Source organism: Salmo salar, chromosome ssa10 (assembly GCF_905237065.1).
Source record: "Salmo salar chromosome ssa10, Ssal_v3.1, whole genome shotgun sequence".
NCBI lineage: Eukaryota > Metazoa > Chordata > Actinopteri > Salmoniformes > Salmonidae > Salmo > Salmo salar.
This window is the reverse complement of record NC_059451.1, coordinates 10748541-10753491: the sequence shown is the minus strand read 5'-3', so window position 1 is coordinate 10753491 and position 4951 is coordinate 10748541. Positions and strand designations below refer to the sequence as shown.

General features: G+C 43.1%; 1 long non-coding RNA gene across 1 annotated transcript; it reads left to right on the top strand.

Moving 5' to 3' along the window:
- The first annotated feature begins 377 nt into the window (after positions 1-377).
- On the top strand, positions 378-1754 carry LOC123724601 (uncharacterized). The gene is made up of 3 exons (XR_006757137.1): positions 378-1186; positions 1528-1585; positions 1670-1754. It is a non-coding gene; the product is annotated as an uncharacterized lncRNA (long non-coding RNA).
- The last annotated feature ends 3197 nt before the right edge of the window (positions 1755-4951 follow it).

The window sequence follows — 4951 nt, the reverse complement described above, 5'->3', positions numbered from 1 at the left end:
CCCATGTTATCTACATGATTGAATGTCCATGTGGGCTGTGTTATGTAGGTAAAACCTCTCGTTCTCTCAAGCAGAGAATTAGTGAACATAAAAGTTACATCAGGAGAAACGACAGGGATTATCCAGTTGCGGTACATTTTAATGACCAAAACATGACATTTCTACCTTTTTAGATTTTGTGGCATAGAGAAAAGGAAGATATCTGACATGGGAGGTGATTTAAATAATGCTCTGAGCAAAAGATAATGTTTGGGGATTTTCACCCTCCAGACATTTTTCTAAATGTCTTAATGATAAAATGCCTATGTATGTTATGTTGTAAATGTGAACATGAATTAATGCCACAATTTATTAAGATTACTCTGACTTTTTTCTTGCGCTGTACCCAATGATTTAGGCTAAAATGCTAAAATGCAGCACAAGCCACCAAGTAGCCTAATGCTGGTGAGGACGACCCTTCGAACTCCTTATTCTTGATCATTGTATTTGAAAAATGCATTAAAATTGTAAAAACAATTGGCATGTCCAATCTTTTATTGCAGAGAATCATCTTGGTCTCTCACATGGCTTAACCCTGGAGCGTGAGGGCTCAAGACCTCCTTCTCCCTTAATTGAGCGATCCCCCTCACAAAATCATTGCAAAGGATCAGAACATTTTCCTGTGACAGACGCAAGTATGAAACTCTCCATTTTGAATTTTTGTTTCAAGTTTGGTAGAAATTATATTGTGTTTATATTGTGTTTATGTGTGTAGAAAAATGCTTGATGTTATTTTACACTTGCATGTTGCTGTTTTTTTGGCCTTCCCAAGCCTCGACTAAAATCTGCTCTGAAGCGCCAGAAAATCTGTGCCAATGCCACTAAGAAGCAAAAGGCTAAAACGCCCTGCAATCCACTAAGTATTGGTGGTGAGGGGAAATGTCAAACTAAAACACCACGCAAGCCTCCAAGTGATTATAGTGAGGAGGACCCTTTACAACGTCAGCCAACCCCTTATTGTCATTCTCGATCAATGTATTTGGGAAATGTATTGTAATTGTACTAAGAATTGCCATGATGCTGTCCAATATTTTACTGCAGAGAATCTTCAGCATTCATGCTCCGGAAAATTGGGAAATGAGAGATGAGAGATCCCCCTCATCAAAGCGTTGCAAAGGCTCAGACCCTTTTACTATGCCGGAAGCAAGTATGACACATTTCTTTTTAAACCATTTTTAATAATATTTAAATGAGGCTGTTATATTTGGAAGTGAACTAATGTCAAACTACATTGTTTCAGAATTTCAAAAAAATAGTCCTATATATCCTTTCCTTTGTGAGATCCGTGACCTTTTAAATGAGTCCGGTTGAGGAATTAGACTTCAAGCTGAACGAGATGGATGAAGATTTTCTAAAGATGGAAGAGCAGCTAATAGAGAATTAATGAGAAATTAAATGTTTCATTGGTATGAGTTGAATGGCATATTGCCATGTTGTACTGGATGGAAAAATCCTGCAATGTGTTAGTGTCCTTTTGTATAATTACAGATATCTCAAAGCTGGATGGGAAAGACATCTTGGACCTGATGAAGATAGCAATGCACCGGTAAACTATTGCCATATTTGTTTCACTTTCAAATTAGGTCATGGTGTGTTGCTTGTAAAGTACATATTTTGTGTTCTATAACAGAACCCTGACAAACAGTCCTATGACAACAATGAATATGGAGGGAAACAAAGGGAAGAGGGCCTCCAAACTTTGCAGCGTCATAATAGGTACAGGAGTCCAAATCATGACATTTTACATTACACTTTACAGCAGGTATGAGTTATGGCAAATCAAAAGCTACAGAGGCAGAAATACTACTTCGGCATGCCTCTAGAAAAAAAGGTGGTGTCCAAACAGCTGAAAAAACACTTGCCGAAGTCCAAAACGTCACAAAATGTTGGCACAATATATGTACAAACTGTTCCGAACTGTTTTGGCTGGGAATCATGAGGATGCCTTTAATTAGTAAAGGCGTCCGCATGTTTCCCTTTACTTTGTAAAGGCGTCCGCATGCTTCCCTTTAATTAGTAAAGGCGTCCGCATGCTTCCCTTTACTTAGTAAAGGCGTCCGCATGCTTCCCTTTACTTAGTAAAGGCGTCCGCATGCTTCCCTTTACTGAGTAAAGGCGTCCGCATGCTTCCCTTTACTGAGTAAAGGCGTCCGCATGCTTCCCTTTACTGAGTAAAGGCGTCCGCATGCTTCCCTTTACTTAGTAAAGGCGTCCGCATGCTTCCCTTTACTGAGTAAAGGCGTCCGCATGCTTCCCTTTACTTAGTAAAGGCGTCCGCATGCTTCCCTTTACTGAGTAAAGGCGTCCGTCCCTTTACTGAGTAAAGGCGTCCGCATGCTTCCCTTTACTGAGTAAAGGCGTCCGCATGCTTCCCTTTACTTAGTAAAGGCGTCCGCATGCTTCCCTTTAATTAGTAAAGGCGTCCGCATGCTTCCCTTTAATGAGTAAAGGCGTCCGCATGCTTCCCTTTAATTAGTAAAGGCGTCCGCATGCTTCCCTTTAATTAGTAAAGGCGTCCGCATGCTTCCCTTTACTGAGTAAAGGCGTCCGCATGCTTCCCTTTACTGAGTAAAGGCGTCCGCATGCTTCCCTTTACTGAGTAAAGGCGTCCGCATGCTTCCCTTTACTGAGTAAAGGCGTCCGCATGCTTCCCTTTACTGAGTAAAGGCGTCCGCATGCTTCCCTTTACTTAGTAAAAGCGTCCGCATGCTTCCCTTTACTGAGTAAAGGCGTCCGCATGCTTCCCTTTACTGAGTAAAGGCGTCCGCATGCTTCCCTTTACTTAGTAAAGGCGTCCGCATGCTTCCCTTTAATGAGTAAAGGCGTCCGCATGCTTCCCTTTACTTAGTAAAAGCGTCTGCATGCTTCCCTTTACTTGTAAAGGCGTCCCTGCTGCATGCTTCCCTTTAATGAGTAAAGGCGTCCGCATGCTTCCCTTTACTTAGTAAAAGCGTCTGCATGCTTCCCTTTACTTCGTAAAGGCGTCCCTTTACTGAGTAAAGGCGTATGCATGCTTCCCTTTACTGAGTAAAGGCGTCCGCATGCTTCCCTTTACTGAGTAAAGGCGTCCGCATGCTTCCCTTTACTTAGTAAAAGTGTCCGCATGCTTCCCTTTACTTAGTAAAGGCGTCCGCATGCTTCCCTTTACTTAGTAAAGGCGTCCGCATGCTTCCCTTTAATGAGTAAAGGCGTCCGCATGCTTCCCTTTACTTAGTAAAGGCGTCCGCATGCTTCCCATTAATGAGTAAAGGCGTCCGCATGCTTCCCTTTACTTAGTAAAAGCGTCCGCATGCTTCCCTTTACTTAGTAAAGGCGTCCCTTTACTGAGTAAAGGCGTCCGCATGCTTCCCTTTACTGAGTAAAGGCGTCCGCATGCTTCCCTTTACTGAGTAAAGGCGTCCGCATGCTTCCCTTTACTGAGTAAAGGCGTCCGCAAGCTTCCCTTTACTGAGTAAAGGCGTCCGCATGCTTCCCTTTACTGAGTAAAGGCGTCCGCATGCTTCCCTTTACTGAGTAAAGGCGTCCGCATGCTTCCCTTTACTGAGTAAAGGCGTCCGCATGCTTCCCTTTACTGAGTAAAGGCGTCCGCATGCTTCCCTTTACTGAGTAAAGGCGCCCGCATGCTTCCCTTTACTGAGTAAAGGCGCCCGCATGCTTCCCTTTACTGAGTAAAGGCGTCCGCATGCTTCCCTTTAATGAGTAAAGGCGTCCGCATGCTTCCCTTTAATGAGTAAAGGCGTCCGCATGCTTCCCTTTATTGAGTAAAGGCGTATGCATGCTTCCCTTTACTGAGTAAAGGCGTCTGCATGCTTCCCTTTACTGAGTAAAGGCGTCTGCATGCTTCCCTTTACTGAGTAAAGGCGTCTGCATGCTTCCCTTTACTGAGTAAAGGCGTCCGCATGCTTCCTTTACTTAGTAAAAGCGTCCACATGCTTCCCTTTACTTAGTAAAGGCGTCCCTTTACTGAGTAAAGGCGTATGCATGCTTCCCTTTACTGAGTAAAGGCGTATGCATGCTTCCCTTTACTGAGTAAAGGCGTCTGCATGCTTCCCTTTACTGAGTAAAGGCGTCTGCATGCTTCCTAGCCTAAATAGTTTTCTCAAGGCAAGTCAGTAGCCGAAGTCTATGACCCTCCGTTGGTGATTGGTCAACAGTAGGGATTCTCCAAACATCTTAATAAACTGTCAAATTGCGAGACTATGATCTTGTCAAAATTAATGACACATTTCTTGAATTATTTTAGATTAATTCTGACTATTTTGGGGAATTGTGTACTGGCTACAGCGTCTAAAAATCGACAAACAGTACTAGACGTTTTTTGTTTTTCCATCGAATGTCTTTTAAGGGAGTATGCGAGCACACTCGTTCGGCTAGCTGAGTTTGGTTAAGGCGTTCGCATGCTTCCCTGCTGAAACCGTTTGGAACAGTTTGTGCATATATTATGATGACATTTGGTGAAGTTTTTGTTTGTTCTGGACTTGTTTCGGCTGTTCGGGCACAACATTTTTTTCGCGAGGCAAGTTGAAGTCGGTAGCCAAAGTCTACGCCCACGTCAATAGTAGGGATTCATCAATGAAGGGCCTGTTGTCTTTCAACGAGACGACTCGTCAGCAATGCACGTTTGTTCTCTTGAAAAATACTACACGTCTTCGGCAAAACGTCAAAATTAATGACAGATTTCTTTAGTTATCTCAGATTAATTTGCTTTTTTTCCCTCGTTTTTCAAGTGAAGGTCTTTTAAGGGAGTCGTTCGGTTCAGTAAGCTGGGCGCCAGCTGAATTGAAGCAGGCTGACACCTTTGGCCACCTCAATATTTGCAGCCATAGATCCTTCAGTGTTGTGAAATAAGTATAATGTTAAAGTAAGATTTGAATGGAGAAAGCTGATCTGAGAGCCGCGCTCCCTTTCTTTC